Source organism: Amblyomma maculatum, chromosome 3, assembly GCF_055883805.1.
Source record: "Amblyomma maculatum isolate TAMU_Amacu chromosome 3, ASM5588380v1, whole genome shotgun sequence".
Taxonomy (NCBI): domain Eukaryota; kingdom Metazoa; phylum Arthropoda; class Arachnida; order Ixodida; family Ixodidae; genus Amblyomma; species Amblyomma maculatum.
This window is the reverse complement of record NC_139346.1, coordinates 126,701,303-126,724,338: the sequence shown is the minus strand read 5'-3', so window position 1 is coordinate 126,724,338 and position 23,036 is coordinate 126,701,303. Positions and strand designations below refer to the sequence as shown.

Genomic DNA, 23,036 nt, shown 5'->3' with positions numbered 1-23,036 from the left:
AAAAGCCGAGTCATTTCTTCCACAAACATTGCGACGCTTTCATTAGGCCGCTGTGCTCGGGACTGTAGAGCGAGTTCGGCCATCTCTTTTCTTGTATCGTTGCTGAATGTTGCGAGCAGCTGCCGCCGGAAATCCTGCCAGGTGGAAATGGTAGCCTCATGGTTTTCGAACCACATCTTGGCGGCGTCTTCTAGTGCGAAATAAACATTCTGCAATTTTCGCTCCTCGTCCCACGCATTAAACACAGCGACCCGGTCGTAGCTGGTCAGCCAGTCCTCAACGTCTTCGAATTTGTCGCCATGAAACGGCGTGGGCATACGTGGAGTATTGTAGATCAGCTGCTGGGCACTCACGGGAAACTGAATGGTGGTCTGAATTGCCGCTGTAGTCATCGTGGTTCGCGGTGGGGAAACAAGAGGACCACACTCGGGTGCTAAGCCTCTCAAGCGACGGCTCGCCTTGTGCACAGGTGTCGTGTCCACGGTGTGTAGATGGGCGTAGGGGGCAGCCAGAGGCTCTTCGTACATGGGCTCTACCCAGCACCTCCACCAAAAAATTATCAGTAGCCAGTGAAACTGGTTCAGCAGGTTTACTTAGGATTTAGTAAAAGCACCGGCAAGATCAGGCACGGAACCGACTGGCGGGCGAGCACCGAGAGCGAAGAAGACGAGCGCGCGCCAGTCTCCCGAGCTCACCACATGGCGGCGCCAGTAAGAGAACATTGCGGCAATATTCAGTCATCCTGCTGTAGACGGTGTTGCACAACTTGAGTATGGCCTCTATGTAGGTGGTGCAAGTTTCTCCGGCTGCCTGCGCCCTCTGAGCAAGTGTCTGCTCTGCCTGTTTCTTCTTTGCAGCTAGGTGACCGAAACATTCCTTGATAGCTTCGACACACTTTCCCAAGTTGTCAGGGAGTCCTCGTGGTTCTCATACCACATCAAGGCGGTTTGCGTAAAAAAAAAGACTACATTGGCTAGTTTAGCCACGGAATCCCAGCGGCAATAGCGGCTCACACGTTCATAATGAGTGAGCCAGTCATCAACATCTTCCCCTGCTTGGCCGGCAAAGGAACGAGGCTCGCGAAACGGTAGCGTCTCATTCGTGGTGGTCGGCGGCGCATCGTGAGACGGGGGTAGAGGCTCACCGAGAGCCAGAATCTATGACGACCGTTGTGTTCTCTCCTCAGCTGGCAGATGCAAATATAGCCCTAATCAAAGCCGTCGTTCTCCGAGTTCGGAACTTTGGGCACCAATGCGATCGTAGGCTTCAACACAGGCGGGATTCCGCACAGGTCTAGTCATATACGTGCGCCTAATAGAGCGGCTTTCCCAGCTTCAACCTCGACCAGTTACCGCTGTGCTGTTATCATCTGTTTTGGCTTGGCTTGGCTTGGCTGGCAGCTGCGACTGCGATAGTGGATCTGTGGCGCAAGTGTATAAAAGCGGAGTGCGATAATAAACGGGGGTCATTTTTCGTCGCTTGGGAGCGCGGTGTCTGGACTGCTTTCTCGGGCAGCGTTCCGGCGCGGGTGTGGCTGCGCCCCCCCCCCTGCCTGGGCTAACACGATATGGTGTCAGAAGTGGCCGTCTACGACATGAGGTCAGATGGTCAAGAATCTTCCCACTGAGCCAGGCACCTTCCATCCACGATGTCGAAGACGCCTTCATTACGGCTGCATGGACTGCAGCAACCGCCACCGCTGGACTTTGACCGCACGTCAGAGTGGCCGGCGTGGATCGAACATTTCGACGACTTCCGATATGCGACGAAACTCAACGAATGCTCCGGGGAGGCTCAGGTACGAACGCTGTTGTACACAATGGGGAGGCAAGCTCGTGACATATTCAGGACGTTTTCACTATCTGACGAAGACGCCAAGAACTATGAAACCGTAAAGAAAAAGTTCGACGGGCACTTTGTAAAAGAGAGGAACATCGTGTACTAAAGCGCATGTTTTCACAGACGCGTACAAATGCCAGGAGAGTCGGTAGACCAGTTCGTCACTGCGCTACATGGCTTGGCGGAACGTTGCAACTCTAGTGAACTAAAAGAACGGATGATCCGAGACAGACTGGTTGTCGGACTCCGCGACGCAAAGCTCTCGGAAGCTTTGCAAATGGATTATCAGCTCACGCTGGCTTCGGCGCTGTCGATGGCTCGCTTAAAGGAAAGCGTCCAACAGCAGCAAAGTACTCTACGAGGACAACACAGCCATCAGTCATCGGAAATTCGTGACCAGGATCCCAATGTGGACACGGTGGTTCAACAGAGGCACAAGGGACGTCTGCATGGGCAACGAACGCCGGAGGTGCGGCAGTATGGGCAACGAACGCCGGAGGTCCGGCAGCATGGGCAACGAACGCCGGAGGTGCGGTGTCCTTTCTGCAGTGGCGACGCCCACCCCAAGACAATGCGCCCAGCCTGAGCTGCCAAGTGTCTGCACTGTGGCAATAAGGGACATTTCTCAAAGGCCTGCTTGAAGAAAGCAACGGGTTCCGCTCAATGAAAGGTACGTGTGTCAGCGGTCAACCAGGAAACTGGAGAGCTACGCGTCTCAGCGGTCAACCAGGAAACTGGAGAGACTTTCGTGGGATCAATAGATGGATGCAGAAAAGCGCGATTTGTTCAGGTGCGCATAAATTCTGTGCCCATTTTTGCAAAGGTTGACTCAGGTGCTGAAGTGTCAGTATTACCATCAAAGTTTCCGGGATTACCGTCCCGACTGGTAAAGACCGATGAAATCTTGCAAGGTGCAGGAGGCAGTAAGCTTAACGTACTAGGCAAATTTGTAGCAGAGATCGCGTGGAAAGAGAAAACAGTGTATCAAACATGCTACCTTGTCAGTCCGTTACGCGACGTCCTTCTAGGATTACCTGCACTTGAGGTCTTAGGTATCGTGAAATTTGCAGACGCGGTCGAGTCGGGAAACCTGCAATATGAGACGCGTTTTCCAGAAATGTTCCGCGGTCTAGGTACGATGCCAGGGCAGTACACCATCAGGCTACAAGCTGGCGCTATCCCGCATGCCATAAGCGCTCCACGCAGGGTACCAATTCCCCTGAGGGAGTCCCTGAAGCGCGAAATAGATAAAATGGAGCGTTTAGGCATAATCAGAAAAGTGGATGAACCCACCGAATGGTGCGCCGGAATAGTTCCGGTAGTGAAGCCCTCAGGAGATCTGAGAGTTTGCGTAGACCTCACTAAATTGAACAAATGCGTAGTTCGAGAGCGATTTACGCTACCAACTGTGGATCAAGCTCTAGGGTGACTGTCGGGAGCGAAATGGTTTTCAAAGCTCGATGCCAACTCAGGCTTCCACCAGGTGCGACTCAGTAAAGACTCGGAAGAGCTAACCACGTTCTTAACACCCTTCAGTAGATACTGTTTCACGCACTACCCTTTGGAATTACCTCCGCTTCGGAGTACTTCCAAAAGAGAATGTCTGAGACACTAGGTGGCCTGCCGGGGGTCGTTAATCTCATAGACGATGTCCTAGCGTTTGGCGAAAGCAAAGCTCAACACGATGAGCGTTTAAGAAACGTGATCACACGCCTAGCAAGGGCAAATGTGACATTAAACAAAGAGAAATGCATATTCGGGGTTAGGCAAGTGCGTTTTTGGGTCACATTCTGAATGAAGAAGGTATTCATTTATATCCAGCGAAAGTCAGTGCTATAAAGGATTTGAGAGCACCCAGAAACGTTACTGAGCTTAGAAGCATTTTGGGCATTGCGAATCATTTGGGCCGCTTCCTGCCACATTTAGCCCAAGTGACTGCTCCCATGCGTGTTCTTTTGCACAAGGATAGGGACTGGGTCTGGGACAGAAATCAGGAAAAAGTGTTCCAAGAACTCAAAGAGCTCATTTGTTCAGCGCAATGCATTGCTTTGTACGACGCTTCGCTACAAACACTCTTTCAGCTGATGCATCGTCTTCCGGTCTGGGAGCAGTTTTGTTTCAAAAGCAAAAAGACGGGCAGCGTAGACCAGTTGCATTCGCTTCTCGTTCGCTCACTAAAACCTAGCAACGGTACTCCCAGATCGAAAAGGAAGCGCTGGCGTTGACGTGGGCAGCGGAAAGGTTTGATGAGTATATACGTGGTCTGGAAGTTCTTTTTGAAACTGACCACAAGCCATTGGTCGCTGTTGGGTCACATGGCAATCGACGCTATGCCGCCAAGAATTCAATGTTTTCGTCAGCGCCTGATGCGATACAGTTTTTCTGTATTATATGTACCAGGCAAATTGCTAACCACTGCTGACACTCTTTCACGTTCGCCGTTAGCTCGTACAAAAGTGTAAAGATGTTTGTCTCAGAGGTAACCGCTTACTCGAAAGCTTGTTTACTGGGTTTAGAAACAGGCGACGATTTCTTGGAAAGAGAAAGAAGGTCAAGCAAAAGACGAAGTGTGTCGAAGCTTGCGCACAGTGTGCAAAAAAGGGTGGCCCAGGAAACAAAATGTTGTATGTTATCTTCTGCCATACTGGCAGGAACGTGCATGCATTACATTGGTGAACGGGTTTCTGCTCAAAGGTATGAGGCTTATTCCTCAGACCGTTCTCAAGGAAGCGCTAAGCAAACTGCATGACGGTCACCAAGGCATCTCGCGATGCCGCAGTGTGGCTAAAGGTTCTGTCTGGTGGCTGGGACTTAGCACTGAGATAGCGTCATTCATGAAACAGTGCGCCACAACAGATCGAACCGATGATTGCATCGCCAACGCTCTCTTTTCCTTGGGAGAGAATAGGGGTCGCTCTGTTTCAAATTCAGGGACGGCAATATCTTGTCGTAGTAGACTATCTTTCGCGATACCCAGAGATCGCCATTCTTCCGTCAACAAAGTCTGCTACTGTGATAAGCCGAATGAAAAGCATTTTTGCGAGACATGGCATTCCCGAGTGTGTCGTGACCGACAATGGTCCCGAATTTGTCAGTGCCGAGTTCGAGAAATTTGCAAAACTGTATGGCTTCCGTCATGTCACCTCGAGTCCGAGGCACCCCCAAGAAAACGGGGAAGTCGAACATTTGGTAAAGACGGTTAAGAATCTCATTCTAAAATCGGACGACCCTTACTTAGCCTTCCTGGCTTATAGGGCCACGCCTGGTGTTTTGAACGTTAGCCCAGCGGAGATACTGATAGGTGGGAGGCTTAGGACGAGAGTCCCAATGCTGCCTTCGCACCGCAATTCGGGACCATGCTGTCTGCAAGAAGCGGCATCCAAGGACCGTAAAGTCAGAAAGGAGCAAAGCCGCCACTTCCACCGACGTCACCGGTCTAAAAATCTCCTAAGCTGGAAGCAGGTGATATGGTGCGGGTGACTGATCTCCGTACCAAAGGTACAGTGCTCGGAGCAGCACCACAGCCGCATTCATACCGCGTTCAAACGAAAAGCGGGGTTGAAGTCCGTCGAAACAGGAGAATGCTTAACCGTCTCCCAAAAGACCGGGTAGATAGCGGGAACTACGAGTTTCCGGATAGTCAGGAACAGCCCAGCAGGGCCGGATTGGTAACTGGAGTAGACAACCAATTTGACGAAGCTCCGGAAGCTTTGGTGCCTCTAACTCAGACGGAGACTGACGGTGGCAATTCTCAAGCTAGGATTGTAACTACGACCAGATTTGGCAGAGTTGTTCGCAAAACCCATAAGGCTGGGCGTGGACGACTGATGCTTGGAGTGACTGTGTTCTGTCTTGTTTTCTTGGGTGTGTTCCAATGTTATTTTGAAGTGTATGCATGTAAAGTTAATAGTGCTTCAAAAGGGGAATGTGCTGTTATCATTTGTTTCGGCTTGGCTTGGCTTGGCTGGCAGCTGCGACTGCGATAGTGGATCTGTGGCGCAAGTGTATAAAAGCGGAGTGCGATAATAAACGGGGGTCATTTTTTGTCGCTTGGGAGCGCGGTGTCTGGACTGCTTTCTCGGGCAGCGTTCCGGCGCGGGTTGGCTGCGCCCCCCCTTCCTGGGCTAACACGACGACCGCTACCGCCAGCGAACAGAATGGCGCACATAGACTTCCGCTGTATTTGTTTTATCTGCCCCCGTGGCGGTAATGAATCTCGCTATTGCCGCAGCCGTTGGGTACCGCCACGTCGAGCTCGCTACTACCATCATCGCAGAGACGATTATGGCCCTCATACAAGCTCTCTTCGTGACACCCCCTCCCGGGAACAATTTCGTGGCCCCGCGCACCTCTAGCCACTTGCCACCTTCCCAAGCCTGTCTTCCCGCTGGCCCTAACCTCACCTTTCATCGTACCCCGTTCCTCCGGTTCTTGTTCGAAGAACTATCCAATGCTGCGCCTAGAGGTAACTCTGCATTGACGACCCCACCTGAACATCCTGTGTTGAACCTTGTTCAACCTCGCAACAATTTTTATATTTCCCATTTTACACGCGTCTGTCGCCGACGACTGCGAGATGAGCGTGCGAGATATCGGTACAATCTCCATCACGACGGGTACAAGCTTCCTCCTCGCCAGAATGACACCAACAATGACATCCGTCTCTCCGTCGACATCCCCTGATCTGTCTATAACAGCACGGCTATCGCGTCGCCACTGCCCATCTCCCTTTCTCCGGATTTGTCGCTACTTAGCCCTCCATCATCAGCTTTTGCCAACCACAGGGAAAAATAACCTGAGCAGTTTCTGTAGGTAAAACTGCGCCGCCTGCCATTGCTCCAATTCCTCCTCTGCTTCCATTCAACATGTTGACTGTATTCGTTGAAGGAAATGTATTAAAACTTTAATTGATACCGGCATCACTATTTCCAATATGCAGCTTACCTTGTGTTTGAAACTCCGAAAAATGCACACTCCTTACACCTGTCCAGCTTTAGGATTGCAAATGGAGAGAATATTAACCCTTGTGGAGTGTGTACAACCCGAGTCGCCATTGATGGCATCTTGCCATTCATTGAGTTTGCTATCCTATCCTCCTGTGTCCATCAACTCATCGTCGGCTGGGATTTCCTCTAAAACACCTCAGCACTCATTGCGTGTTCCCCTGCCATTCTTGAGGTCACTGAATGCAACATTGTTGCCAATAGAGAGCCACCTTCCTCCCGATCAGTCATGGTTGCTGATCCCATCCTCTATACGGGCAACGAAGATATTTTTTTCTGTCACTTCAGACGCCATCACTGATGGCGACGTCCTTATTACACGCACACCTCATCTCCTGTGAAGACATATTACCATCGTGCTCCTTCTCGGCTTCTCCAGTGGTTCTTCTGGCCTCGCCGCCTTCAACACCACATGTCTGAGCCCATTCTTCCGCGCCGCGGCTCTACTGTTACATCAGTTGCTCCCACCCAGCCTGTCACTCCTCTTCGCCGTCGTCTGGGCTGTTCAGAAGTTTCGTCCTTACCTGTACAGCCATCACTTCACGGTCGTCACTGACCACCACGCCCTATGCTGGCTATCCTCTTTGAAAAATTTGTCTGGTCGTCTCGGGCGGAAGATCCTCCGCCTTCAATAGTACGACTTCATTGTCACTTACAAATCGGGCAGGAAGCTAAAGGACACGGATGCTCTCTCTCGTTGTCCTATTGCTTCGCCATCGTAACACATGTCCTCGAATTCCTCACCTGTCCCAACGGACTCACGCCATTTAAACCCTAAAGTTATCCAGTATTTGAGCGCCGCCTCTATTGCTTCCACGCCAGAAAAAGACTGTAATCTTCCTCACTACCCTTGCTGACCTCACCCAGTGCTGACTCTTACTATCAAAAGCAGATTGATAGTCTCACAGGTGCTATTAGACCTCCAAATGCCCGTCTCCGTCGTGGGCTTAACAATTTCAAAAACAGGATGGCACATTATTTTGGCCAACTAAAGCCCATTAGGCCACACCTAGATTCCCGTAATTCCATTTTTCCTGTGTCCTCAAATTCTACAAGTCTTTCACGACGACCCCACCGCAGGTCACCTTGTATACTAAAACCTACGATCGCATCAGAAGTCGTTTCTTCTGGCCTGGCCTTTCAAACTCAGTATTGAAATATGTAGCATATTTCATACCTTATCAACGACACAAGCGGTCTATGTCGCCTCTTGCTGGCCTCTTGCAACCTCTCCAATGTTCTTTCACGCCTTTCGAAGTTGTCGGAATAGATATGTATGGAGCCCTGCCCTTGACTCCAGCTGGCAACCGCTGGGTCGTTACTGCCGTTGACCACCTCAATCGATGCGCTGAAACTGCAGGACTTCCTGCTCCGCTCAGAAATCTCCAACTGCTTCCTCCACACCATACTTCTTCGCCATGGCACCCCTTGCCTCCTCCTTAGCGATCGTGGCAAGTCCTTCCTCTCCACCTCTCTCGCCGCAGTGCTTCATGTTTCAGGCACGGTGCACAAAAGTACATCTCCTTACCACCCTCAGGTGAATGGCCTCACAGAACACTTTCATCGCACCCTTTCTATTATGCGATCCACGTTCATCCACCCTCTGCACAACAATTGTGACTCTTTACTCCCCTTTGTGTCCTTCACCTACAACACTACCCGGCAACGAACTTGTTTATGGCCGCCACCCTACCTTCTCATTCGAGCCATCTTTCTTCTCAACTTCCACTCCTTCTGCCACACCTTCCCACGCACAGTTCATGTCTCGTGTCGCCCACTGCCATGATCGTGCCAGCCTTCAAACAGAAGCCACTTAAGCTTCCAGGCAAAAAGTGTATAATACCACCCATGGCTCAGTGTCTTTCCCACCTGGACACGAAGTGCCACTCTGGACACCTATGCGTATTCCCGGCCCGCAAAGCGTTTCTAAAACGTTGTATTGGCCCGTACACTGTTTTAGAACAAACTTTCGCTGTAAACTATCTCATCGTATTTGCATCGCCTGTTTGTGATCGTCGGTGTCACGGCACCGAGATTGTGCATGTGTCGCGATTGAAACACTTTAACCGCCGATCTTGAGATATACTTTGCGTCCAAGATGGTCGCTTTCGTCCGAAAGGGGGAATGTTGTAAGCATTCTGAGTGAACGTCATCTTCATCAGAGCTTAATCAGCACCGGGCATCGAGTCTCGGGACGAAGTGTTGATGTGACTAGTCGGTAGCTGCTGCTTCGGCTTATCTGAAATAGAAAGATGAATTTGCTGGTGCGTACTTCTGCCAATATATATATATATATATATATATATATATATATATATATATATATATATATATTGTAAGAGTACGTTCAGTCTGAGGTCGGTGTTCTGGTCGAACGTTGAATTAGCGCGTCAGCCTCTTCTTTTGCGTCTTCTTTGTCTGCCGTCTTCGTAGCACGCGCCTTTTCGACATATGCTCGTCGTCTTTGTCACCGTCGACAGTCACCGAGCATTGATGGGACACTACAATTATCCCAGGGAGAAAAAGGAAGCATCCTGCCGACTCATGGCTTCGACACAACAAACGGGTCATAACAGGGTTTGAGGCGGTCAACGTGCACTGTTTCACGCCCGCGGCGACGCATATCCGGTATCGGTGCAAGTGGTTCTATAACATTGTTCACCGACGAGGTCTGGGAAATATGATATTTGGAAGCAAGTTTGTCAGAGAGGCCGGAGGGGGCGGCAGGAACCCAAAGCCACACGAGGGAGTCTGTGCTGTATGAAGGAGCTGGACAAGACGGTGCGCGAAGGAACTACTGGTGACCTTGGTTCCGGGTTGTAAATGATCGGGCCAACTGGCGACATTCTTCTGCATATGCTGCCGCTTGAAAGACGGTGATCGATTCAGAGGTGTCAAGGCATTAAGGCAGTACCGTGTCCATAGTTGAGGTGAGTTCAAAGCCGTATAGAAGGAAAAAGACAGAGAAGCCGGTCGTGCTTTGTATGGCAGGATTATAAGCGTACGTGACGAAAGGGAGAATCCGGTGTCAGTTTGAGTGGTGTGACGCGATATACATGCCCAGCATGTCACTCAAGGTGCGGTTAAAACGTTCCGTCATGCCATTTGTCTGCGGATGGTAGGCCGAGGTAGAATGGTGAACCATGCGGCAACGCTGAAGAAGGGCTTCAAAGGTCTCGGAACGAAAAACACGGCCACGGTCACTGAGCCATTTTTTAGGATAACCGTGGCGAAGAACGAGATGGTGCAGGACGAAAGACACAACGTCTGGGGCTGACGCAGAAGGTAAAGAAGATGTTTCTGCGTAGCGGGTAAGGTGGTCAACAGCCACTATGACCCAACGGTTACCACCTGGAGTGACTGGTAGGGGCCCGTAAAGATTAATACCCACACGATCGAATGGCCGGCTGGGGCAGGGCAAGGGCTGCGCCGGAATGGTGGAGTGATGTGGAGGGTTTTTGCGGTGTTGGCATTCCTGGCATGCGCGGACGTAATGACGCACGAAGCGGTACATACCCTGCTAGTAACAGCGGAGGCGAAGACGAGTGTAAGTTTTCAACACTCCGGCGTGGGCACACTGAGGATCGGTGCGAAAAGCGGCGCATACTTCCGAACGGAGGTGCCGAGGAATGGCAAGAAGCCACTTGCGTCCGTCGGAAATGTAATTTCGGCGGTAAAGCAAGCATGCCGTCGCGGATGGCAAAATGACGATCTTGGCGGCGAAGCTTCGAGAGGCTGGGCGCAGAGAAGGTGTAGATAGAAGCGTGAGAAGAGAAGCGATACAAGAGTCTTGCTTTTGTTCATTGAGCATATCGGCAATTTCTAGTGAAGATGAGTCAACAAGGGAATAGAGCCGCTTTGAAGATGTGACCTAGACTGGGCGTCGGCATCAGAATGCTTACGGCCAGACCGGTAGGTGACCTAAATGTCGTACTATTGTAAGCGGAGGGCCCTACGAGCAAGACGGCCGGATGGGTCCTTAAGGGTGGAGAACCAGCAAAGTGGGTGATGGTCCGTAGCAACCGAAAAGGGACGACCGTAGAGATATCGGCGGAACTTTACAATCGCCCAAATGATAGCCAAGCACTCCTTTTCGGTTACAGAAAAACTTTTTTTTGGCCTTTGTTAAGGTGTGGCTGGCATAAGCAGCAACGTACTCTGGGTAGCCGGGCTTTATTTGTGCAAGGACAGCACCGAGACCTACACCGCTGGCATCAGTGTGAACTTCGGTAGGCGCTGCAGAGTCAAAATGCGGAGAATCGGAGGTGATACTAGAGGGCGCCAAAGCGTCGAAAAGGCCACATCACAGTCGGACATCCAAGACGAAAGAATGGCGTCACCGGCAAGGAGCTCAGTCAGCGCAGAGATGATCAAAGCGAAATTGTGGATGAAGAGACAAAGATACGAGCACAGCCCGATAAAACTATGCAGCTTCTTTAAGGAAGTTGGGCGTGGAAACTCAGCTACTGCACGGAGTTTAGCAGGATCTCGACGAACACTGTCTTTCGAAACAACGTGTCCCAATAGAGGAAGCTGCCGAGCCCCGAAGCAGCACTTTTTCAAATTTAGTTGCAGGCCGGCATCAGTCAAACACTTCAGCACACGCTCGAGACGGTCCAAATGTGACGTAAAATCTTTTGTAAACACAACATCGTCCAGGTAACAAAGGCAGTCATGCCACTTTAGTCCGCACAGAATTGTGTCCATCATGTGCTCGAAAGTGGCCGGCGCGTTGCAGAATCCAAACGGCATGACGTTAAATTCATAGAGACCGTGAGGTTTCACAAAATCGGTTTTTGGTCGAATGACAGCTGCCATGGGTACCTGCCAGTAGCCCGAACGCAGGTCCAGAGATGAAAAGAACTCGGCATCTTGAAGGCAATCGAGAGCGTCATCAATACGTGGAAGGGGCTACACGTCTTTCCGCGTTATCTTGTTCAATCGCCTGTAATCAACGCAGAACCGGATAAAGCCATCCGTTTTCCTCACGAGAACAACTGGAGAAGCCCAAGGGCTGTTCGAAGGCTGGATGACGCCACGTGGAAGACTGTCTATAACGTTCTCAGTGATAACTTGACGTTCTGCAGCCGATACTTGATAAAGGCGCTGGCGTACCGGTGCGTGCGTACCGGTGTCGATGCAATGAGTGACAAGGGATGTACGCCCCAAAGATATCTGAGGAAAGTCGAATGAGGAACGGGAGCGCCGAAGTAATCTGACAAACTGGACACATTTATCTGCTGGAAGGCTGCCATCAAGACAACCAGAAAAAACTGCAGTGGAGTTGTCGTTGTGTACAGAAGCAAGCAAGTCAATAGTATCGAGCTGAAGTGGGGATGGGTCTTCTGACACGGGATATGTCATAGCGTCATCAAAGGACTCGACATGACCAAGATGTTCTCCGCGAAGAAACGTTGACGGACAAGGCAACGGGTTAGAGACGTACATGGCGCTGCAGCCACCACAGAAGGTCAGAAGGGCGAAAGGCAAGACTAAGCAATGGCGACGATTAGCGGCTTGAGTCGGAGTGAAAAGAACAGTGGAATCAGAAAAGCAGGCGCAGGAAACGGACACGAGGACGGTGGAGCAGGCGGGGATGTCAATATCTTCGGCCACGGTTACCTTATCGACGTGGAGCGGTGTGTTGGGCGAGGCGGCAGGTAAAAGCGGAGACAATTCGATCCTGGCTCGGGCACAATCAATAATCGCATGATGACAGGTGAGAAAGTCGCAAACCAGAAGCAGTTCGGGAGAGCAGTGAGACAGCACAAGAAATTCGGCGACGTAAAAAACACCCTGAATAACAATTCGAGCTTTGCGCTAAGCAAGAAGTTGAATACGATGCCAGCTGGCAATTTGGTGAAAAAATTTGGAAACAGGCGTCGTAACTTTACGAAGTCGGCGGCAAAGGTTGGCACTTATAACAGACACAGCGGCGCCAGTGTCCATAAGCACGAGAACTGCGACGCCGTCAACAAACACTTCGATAACGTTGGCCGGGGAAGACAGAGGACTTGCACAAGTGGAAGAAGACGCAGTTATTGCCTCCGGAACTGTGACTGTTAGTTTTCCTCCGGACAAGCAGGAGAGCGACGGTGCAGCGGCGAGAGAGAACGACGGCGGTGAGACGGCGATCGACGAGAGGAGTGGGAGGTGCGGTCAGGATAAAATAAGTCCGTAGAGGTACCAACAGCGACAGGGGATGGGGAAGGTTCATAGCTTGAACTGTAATTGGAACTGTACAGGTGGGGGCCATTGCGGTACGACTGCGCACGCTGGCAACAAAACCGAGCGATGTGGCCAGGAAAGCCACATGAATAACAGGTTGGGCGGTTGTCAGAGGTCCGCCATGGATTGTTGACCCGACGTCGAGGAGGCAGATAAGGGCGGTGTGGAGATGGTGGCGGTGGTAACGGCGCAGCATACGCGACAGGGCATGGTAGTGGTCTCGCGGCGACAGCGGCGTACGTTAGCGGAGCTGTCACAGGTGTAATTTGAGAGCTTGGCGGTAAAACTTCTGCAACTTGCTCCTGGATGGTGCGTCGAAGTTCAGGATCTAGCTATTGGTGGTAGCGGCAGAAGTAGGGAGGAGCGACAGTTGGCAAGTCACTTCCTCCCGTATAAAGGCCTTGATCTTGGAAAGGAGGGAAAGTGGTTCACAAGTGCGACCGCATACTGTCGAATGCGCGAATAATCTATCGTTCACGACAGAACGCCAAGTAGAAGCTCGTTGCCTCTTGAGGACGTCGTAACTGTGACAGGGCCGAACCACTTCGACGATGGTTGTCGGGTTTCTGGCCGTCAACATATGAAAAACATCGTCGGTGATTCCCTTCAAGATTTTGGTGATCTTGTCAGTTTCGGACATTGAAGGATCAACTCGTTTGCAAAGATCCACAATGTCCTCTAAGTAACTGGTGAATGTTTCCTCAGGATGCTGAGCGCGGGCTTCGAGGCGTTGTTCGGCACGCAGTTTGCGCACAGCGGGGTGGCCGAACACCTCGGAAAAGCTCGTTTCGAAGGCCGACCAGGTGGGCAGGTCGGGTTCGTGGTTTCGGAACCATAGATTGGCTACATCGGTGAGGTAAAAGAGGACGTTGGCCAACTTGGTGGTATTGTCACACTTCATGTAGGCGCTTACTCGTTCGTAGGAGGATAGCCAATCATCCACATCCTGGTCATCTGCGCCTCTGAAGAAGCTGGGGTCACGCTGGCGAAGCCGACCAGAGCACGGGATGGTAGGGGGAGCGGTGGGAGCAGTCGAGCATGGAGTGGCGGTCTGGCTTGTTGCCTCAGGCATAGCGAATGGCGGAGCGAGTGTGCGGCTGTGAAGCTCCAGCGTGAGAGGAGGGAATGAAGAGCAGCCTCCACCAAGTGTAAGAGTACGTTCAGTATGAGGTCGGTGTTCTGGTCGAACGTTTATTTAGCGCGTCAGTCTGTTGCTTCTTCTTTGCCTCCCGTATTCTTCGTAGCACGCGCCTTTTTGACATACGCTCTTCGTCTTTGTAACCGTCGGCAGTCACCGAGCGTTGGTGTAACACTACAATATATATTGTAACGGATGAAATGGCTTGAACACAGGCGAACTTCGTATGAAGGACGGACGCACACGGCTCAGAAAACCCGGATCAACCTACGCGCGCCTCGCTTCCTCTGCTTCTTCTTCTGCTCCTCCTGCTTCTCAGTGCGCCGCTACGCGGCTTAGCAATTCCCCCCGGGAAAACGATTCTCCTCCTCGAGAAAATTAGGCAGATCAAAGATGGCAGCGCTTCAGGCGAGCCACGTGAACAACTTGTGTCTTGCGGGATCGGCGGTTATCCGTTGCGACTTTGGCGATGACGTAATTCACGTCATTCCGTTGGTCCAACATGACGAAGGGGCCATCGTACTTGCAGAGACATTTCTCATATAATCCTCGTTTGCGAATAAGCGTCCAAAGCCAGACGTAGTCTCCAGGGGAGTACGGAACTGCAGGATGATACAGATCGTAGTGTGCCTTCGAGTGGCTTTGAGAAGCCAGTGTACGTAAGCGGGCTATACGACGGGCCTAATTCTTCGGCATGGCATTGTATCTAACAGACGCATTATCGTTGGGGGAAAATGGGAAGATGGTGTCTAAGAAAACGTGGGGAGGTCTTGCATAGAGCAAAGTGAAAGGCGAATAGCCGGTAACTTTATGATTTGCAGTGTTATAAGCGTACGTCACATACGGTAGCACTGCATCCCAGTTGCGATGGTCACACGAGACGTACATGGACAGCATGATTGTCAAGGTGCGGTTGGTGCGCTTGGTGAGACCGTTGGTCTGCGGATGATACGGTATGGAGTGTCGGTATTGTGAACCACAAAGTCGGAGCATTTCTTCCACGACATCAGCAGTGAATTGCCGACCACGATCACATGGGGTGCGCCATGGCGAAGAATAACGGAATGCAAACGAAATGACGAAGCATCAACAGCCTTTGCGGTAGCGAGAGCAGTGTCTCTGCTTATCTGGTAAGATAGTCAACGCAGACCATAACCCAGCGGCAGCCCAGCACAGTCTTTGGAAAAGGACCAAGCAGGTCAATTCCCATCTTTTCAAAAGGTGAGGTAAGTGGCTCGGCGGGTTGTACAGGTCCGGCCAGCGTGGTGGTGCGTGCCTTAATTTGTTGGCATTGTTCACATGTCACAACGTATTTCTTGGTTGTCTTATACATTTGTGGCCAATAAAAACGCTGTCGAACTCGATGCAGGGTACGACAAAACCCTAGATGTCCAGAGGTACTATTATCGTGCATGGCAAGCAAAACTTGTGCAACGAGAATTTTTAGGACGACCAAAAGAAGAGCAGCACCGTCAACTGAGTAGCTCTTCTTGAACAAAACACCGTCTTCGATAGTAAACTGCTTTGATTCTGCTCTTCCTTCTGCTTTTTGTATAGAAGGCTGTAGTGACCGGTCGTTGCGCTGTTCTCGCCTAAAGGTTGCCATACTAGGAAACGTTGACGCGATTGAGGCTAAACAGCCGTTGAAGCCGTATTCATCGTTAACGGAAATCGGCAATGGGCGCCGTTACAAGCAGTCTGCATCACTGTGATGTCGCCCACTCTTGTACGCGACACTAAAGTTGTATTCTTGTAGGCGTAATGCCCAGCGCGTCAGACGACCAGATGGATCGCGAAGTCCGGTGAGCCAGCATAGCGAATGTTGGTCATTAAATATGGTGAAGCAGAGTCCATATAGGTAGGGTCGGAACTTGTGCACAGCGAACACAACTGCGAGGCACCCCAATTCGGTAGCTGTGTAGTTCCGTTCACATTTTGTCAATGTGCGGCTGGCATATGCAACAACGTGATCAGCCCCACTATGCAGCTGCATAAGTATCGCCCCAGGACCGACGCCACTGTCGGTCAGTGTGAACCTCCGTCACAGCATAAGGATCGACGTGGCGCAGCAGTGGTGCTGAAGTTAGCGAAGACTTGAGCAGATTGAAAGAGGATTGTCACTCTGGGGTCCACGTAAATTGAGACTCCTTGTGCAGTAGAGACGTAAGGGAGTGGGAAAGGTACGCAAAACCAGCAATGAAGCGACGAAAATAAGAGGAGAGGCCAACAAAGCTCCGAAGACTTTTCAGGGTGCGTGGAGTTTCGAAGTCGCGTCCTGCAGCAATCGTCTGCGGATCCGGCCTGATACCATCCTCGTTTGACGAGGAACTCGAGAACTAAAGTTTGTCGCTCTCCAAAATGGCACGTCTTCGAATTCAAAATGAGGCCCATTTTGCCACTGCATTCAAAAACTTTATGGAGCTTCTCATTGTGCTCTTGGAAGGGCTTTCCAAAAATGATCAAGGTAACACATCAAGGTAACAAATGCAAGGTATGCATGCATCAAGGTAACACATTCAAAAAATGATCGAGGTAACACATGCATATTTCCCATTTCAGGCCACTAAGGTAGTGTCCATACGCTCGAACGTCGCGGGAGCGTTGCATATTACAGAGGGCATTAGATTAAATTTGTATAAACCATCTGGTGTTACAAAAGCAGTCTTCTTACGGTCGGATGGATTTAGAAAAATTTGCCAATAGACAGATCGCAAATCAACAGCGGAGAAATATGACGCCGAATGTAGACAGCCGACAGCGTCATCAATGCGAGGTAACGGGTATACGTCTTTCTTTGTTACCGCATTCAAACGACGGTAGTCTACACAAAATCGCCAAGATTCGTCTTTTTTTCGCACCAGGATCACAGGTGCGGCCCACGAACTGGACGTTTCTTGGATGATTCCTTTCTGCAGCCTTTTGTCCACCTGTTCTTGAATTATCTTGCGCTCTGCCTGGAGACTTTAAAGGTTTTGGCGCATAGGGGTGCGCTTCCTGTGTTAATTTTGTGCTGTAGTCGAGAAGCTGGGAAATGGCTACCCGATGCGTTTGAGGCAAAGTCGAACATTTGGGCATGAGCTGTCAAAATGTCAGCAGAACACGACGTTCACTAGATTGGAGCGATTTGTTGGCCATGCCCTCAAACTCAGCACAATATGCAGACTTGTCTTTCGCGGTTCCTCTGAAATCGGAAATAATTCCATCGGTATGAGTCACATAATTTTCAAATCTCGCGAGTGTCAAACCAGAAGGAAGACGAACAGGCTCTTCTGACACGTTCACAGCCCCGAGGTATGCGCGACCATCATTCGCCTCCACGACCCCCCCCCCCTCCCCCCGGAGCGTGGCACCAAAATATTGTTAGTCGCTCCACTCGAGACATCTGGCTCGATAACTATTGCATGTTTACCCATGAAGGATCTTGGTCTTTGGTCTTTAGCATGCCGATAGGTGGAGGTAGGCGCGAAATTGATCATCCGACGACCTTACCTCCATCGGTCGCACCACCTAGTTTATCAGCGGTGGAGAAACAAAGCGGCGACGTGGGAATGGCGAACGGGGTTATCGCTGCGGCGGAGGAGTGACGCTGCGATCGGACACAGGGCAGTCATTTCGTGCGTGGCGTTGAGGGGAAGAATGCTGATAGAATGTAGCGGGTGGCTGCTGCTCCCACTGGGCACCATTCGTGAGCCGCAGTGCTCGTTGCACAGGGGTTCGGGTAATTTTACGACGAAGACGCGGGCAAAAAAGCGGAAGATATGTCCGCTGCCCCCACAGCCGTAACATACGGGTGGCTGGCGGCACTGGTAGTTCACTTCAGGATCCCTTGGAGGCCGAGATGGGGCGACAGAACCGCGACGAGGAGCTCTACGAGGCATTTCATCCTGATGGGCTGGACGCTGCCGAAAATAAGGGTGCGATGTTGGTTGCAGGGTCCGCTCCACGCCGTTGTAAGATGGTTCGCTGTTATTTTGTGCATCCCAAGGCGTGCGCTGTCTCCATGGTGATACGGACCACGATGTCGGGTGGTAAGGTACATCGAAATTTACAGGTTGCCGCTGAATATTCAGCTCCTCGCGTATAATCCTCCTGACCATAGAAGCGATGTCTGCACCTCCGGAATGTCGATACCGGCAACAGTTGTCATATTAGAAAGACGGCCAAATTTGGGCGCTAACGGACGTGCCTTAACACCTCAATTGTCCGGCACTTCTTGATGACATCTGCTACTGTGGCAAGGATGTCCCGCGAAATAAGGATATTGTACACATCCTCAGCAATTCCCTTGAGAAGGTGCCCTACCTTGTCTTCTTCTGACATCTGCCGGTTTACAATGCGACAGTTTCAATATTTCCTCGATGTAACGTGTGATGTCTCACAGGGAAGCTGGGCTCTCTGGGAAAGCTGATGCTCAGCGCGTTCCTCCTTCGCAAGGGTATTCCCAAAGGACTTCGTAATTTCTTCAACAAATCGGTCCCAGGTCTTCAGAATTTCTTTGGGATTATCAAACCAAGTCAGAGCCGTACAAGCCAGGAAGAAAACAGCATTGTACAGACGTGCGATTGAGTTCCAGTGGTTGTACTTGCTGCATGTTTCGTAATGTTGGTGCCTTTTCTAAACGTCTTCTTCGGGCTCACCGTGGAACGTACGCGGCTCTCGTTTGTGGGGAAAGGTCATCGTCTCTTCAGGTCGCTGTTCATGAGTCAACGTCGTGCGGTTGGTAGATATTGAAAGGTACTGTTGAGGAGGTAAATGTGGCAAATCTGATACACGACAGCTGCGACGAGGTACTGGCGTTTCCAGAACATTTTTACCCAGCTCCTAGCACTAAATGTAACGGATGAAATAGTTTTAACACGGGAGAACTTCGTATGATATACGGACGCATACGGCTCAGAAAACCCGGATCAGACTGCGCGCGCCTCGCTTCCTCTGCCTCTTCTGCTTCTCAGTGCGCCGCTACGTGGCGTAAGAATATATATATATATATAAGAATATATAAGAGGGCCATACTGTGGTGATGCCGCAGCTGGGAACTCACCAGCGTTTCAACCCTTAAGGAAATGCCATATCTGAACTTATAAAAAAAATCCAGATCAGGTATATCAGGAATTAGGCAGATATGGTATATTAGGACAGATCTAGGCCAGATAAGGCATATCTGCCCAATTCCTGATTTCGAGAACCAGATAAGGCATATCTGGTTGTATTTGCCTGATCTGCCCAATTCCTGATATCGAGTACCAGATAAGGCATATCTGGTCAGATATGCCTTAACAACCCAATTCCTGATTTAAAGATCTAGCCCGCGTTGCATGTAGGTTTTGAACTATAGGTCTATATATCTATATATCAACATAACACTTTATACAACACACACAAGACAATTTCAGTATTCCAGCTAAATGCACGCTCAATCAAGTTTGCCAAGGGAAACCTGAATTTCCCCTTTTATTTCAAACCTTACAGTAAAATAGCTTTGAAACCACAGGTTTTCTTTTTTCCCTGCCTATGGAATCGCTCAAAGACAGGCCAGAATTACGTGTGTATACGGAGGGTCAAAGACATGCTCATCCGTTAGTAAATATTGAGATTCTGCTCATTTAGGCGCGATATTATAACAAACTAATGGGATATCTGAACAGAATAATTTTACACGAGAAGCTAAAGTGAAAGACCTATTAAATTAGATATTACATTTTTATTCTACTCTTACACACAGAGCTTTACCCAGTAAATGCTTTTAGTTTGAGCTGGTTCACTTGCAAAGTTAAATAAAATAAACGACTAATAATAGAACTAGACTATTGAAAGGGAATTTAAAGGTTTGTCGATAACCGGAAAAGGTACCGCTAAACCACAGGGCGATAAAACACACACTGCTGGGACTGCTGATAATACCTAAACCTTTGCAAAGTACATATAGGCTGTCAGGAAGTACTGGTGTTACCTTAAGCAGAGACTGCAGTGCAAAATGAACGAACGCGCCTAACTCGTGGTAGCTTTTGAAATTAAGAGAGAAAACAAAGAAAAAAGCATGTACGATGGCATTTGTCATGACAGCGACAGCTCTGCCCCTAAACCAAATCAAGCATAAAAGCTACTTAGGTAGAGCAAATAATAATAATAATAAACAACGAAGGACCCTATCCACCCAATGAAATTTGTTAAAATTGCCGGAGCGAAAGACAAATTAGCAACGAAATGTATGGAAAAATATCACATACTGGTAATTACCATCCAATTTACTGATTGGAAAATTTTTCCATCAAAATAATAAAGTGAACAATATCCTGAGGCTGGCAAGTGCTAGTTCCCGAAAAGAAGTCTCACGCTCACGGTTTGGTGATCGGGCGTGAAGATGAGGTGGCACATGAGCATGCGATCCGACGCAATGGTGAAGATTTGGCTGGGCCACCCAGGACAGAAGCCTCGAAAAGCTCAATCGGCCATCAGGTTCGCTGCCAAGGCTGGGGAGGCAGCTTCCACCCGCAGTGGGACACAATAATTTCCTCTGCGCCGACAGTCAGACTGAAGCTTTTGTAGGTTTGCTGTCGCATTTCTGTTACATGCACACAGCTAATAGCGAACAGGCACACACACACCAGCATACACAACATGCAGCAGGCTCGCCAGCCGCACCGAACTCCGATGTTTGCCACCGCGAAAGGAACGAGACAAGTGCTTAGCGCCGGAGTTGAAAGGGGGAGGGGAAAGAAGCAAGCACACACAAAACGGAGAGCTCGCGGCCTACGCGGTATAGAGCGTGGCAGCGAGGAGGAGAGATGAAATGCGAGCCAGCGACGCAGTGGCCGCCGCTGTTTAGGAGGGAAGAGGGGAGCGCGGGAGAGGAGGAGTCACTGTCTAGCCAGTGCGGCCCTCCACGCAGCCACCGCCAGCTGTCTCTCAGGGTGAGTCACCGTCTAGACAGCTTGGAGGGGGCCGTATACTGAACTGCCATCATTTTCTTGATATTTTGAATCGCTCAACTTAACCGACCATGCGCTTGTGCACCGGACTGCCGCCGCATTTTAAATGAAAATGCTAGTTAGTAGACAGAAAGAGGAGCATGTAGCCATAACCCAGCGTCCTCCTGGATTAAGGAACACATGGTGTAATAATTATAGTGCAGCGAAATCTGCAGAATATTTGAAATATTAGGAGTCGTAGCTATTTTCTAAATTGTATACAATTAACACTAAACATGCAGGCCATGCTGACTGTTAAAAAATTAAACCCGGCCACATGATGCCAATATTTAATATTTGGAGAAGGTAGACGAAAGCCATATATTGCTAATATACAATCACTATGGCGCGTACATAATTAAGGCCCCGATGAGGTTATATAAAGTCCTGTTGATGCCAGGCATATGGCCCTGGTCTGTCTATATAAGGTCATGATGATACCATATATGCTTTTTATCAGGCCACATAAGGTCGCGAGTATACCATATATGCCCCTGATCAAGCCATATAAGGTGCCGTCACCCATTCAGATATGGATTATATGTTGCATGATATGGCCAAATCTGAGCCACATAAGGGCAACATTTTGCGCAGATAAGGTCGTATTTGCTGCCTTATATATTCGTATCTGGCCGCATATTTTCCATATCTGGAGCAGATATGGGATTTCCGTAAGGGATGCCTTTCTGGTTCAGAACCCCTCCACTGTGTCGGACATAACCGCCACCTGCCTTGAGATGTCGCCCCTACGTGCCCCTACTATAAGCAGATAAAAAAGGAGTGTGCCAAGGAAGCCTACCAACAGCAGGTCAAACTTCACCAGGCCACTCTGCCGGCTCCTCCGCAGCCCCCTATAAACTATGGCTATCCTCCTCTTCCAGAGCATGCATTTATTCCCCTCCAGGTTCCTACACAGCAATAACACAGGCACCTTTCCAGCTTCAGCTCGGGTACTCTTCATCTCGTCAATATCCGACGCTTCCGATTCCCAAGCCTCGGTACTCTCTCCAATCATCTTCACACTCACTCGTTTCCTACTCGCCCCCTCCTCCGTCCTTTATTGAAGAACGCGTTTCATACCCTCGAGCTCCGTGTGGCTAGTTTGGAAGTGTACATTCGCCCCCTCAAACAAGATCTCAACAGCATCGATTGCCGACTAGATGCTCTTGAGGCTCGCATGGATGAGCTGCCCACCACAATATATTCCAAATTCTCAAACAGATAATGCCGTCGCTGTCTGCCTCAAATAGCAGTCTGACCTTGAGCGCCACCTACAACAGCATGTGGAAGCTATCACCCAAATTGATTCCAAATTCAATAGCCTCAATACTCACGTCAATGTTCAGTTCGAACGCATCCTTAATTTGACCTCCACCTTTCAGACTTCACTGCAAACCTTCACGGATTCTCTTCCACCTCCCCCAAAGAAGCGCTATGGCACGCCACAGCGCAGTCAAATTAGACGTCAACATGGAGGACTTGAATATAATTCAGTGGAACTATCGCAATATCAATACTAACCGCACTCCATTACACCAGTATCTTCTTACTCTCCCCTCTTTGTCCCACTTCCTTCTCTTCCAGGAAACTTAATGCTCCACTAACGTCCCTGGCTGCCGGGAATTTCACTCTATACCTACTAACACTCTCTCTTCTATCTACGTTCGCCGTGACATCTCAGTAGCAGCCCTTGAAATTCCTTCATCGCTCCAATCCCATAGTGGGTACCCTTTACAATCTTCCTCAGGCTCACCTCAGCCTGGCACTTGTGTCCTTCTTTAACCCCCCCACTCACGCCACAGATTTCACGGAACAGATTTCTTAACACATTGCACTCTCATACAGCTATACTTCTCTGCG

General features: G+C 50.0%; 1 long non-coding RNA gene and 1 pseudogene across 1 annotated transcript in view; one reads left to right on the top strand and one right to left on the bottom strand.

The window, feature by feature from the left end:
• Positions 1-23,036, bottom strand: part of LOC146195969 (uncharacterized) — a 54,101-nt gene that overhangs the window by 15,193 nt on the left and 15,872 nt on the right. The gene's annotated exons all lie outside the window — the stretch shown is intronic.
• LOC146195971 (uncharacterized) lies at positions 1,579-22,769 on the top strand (annotated as a pseudogene).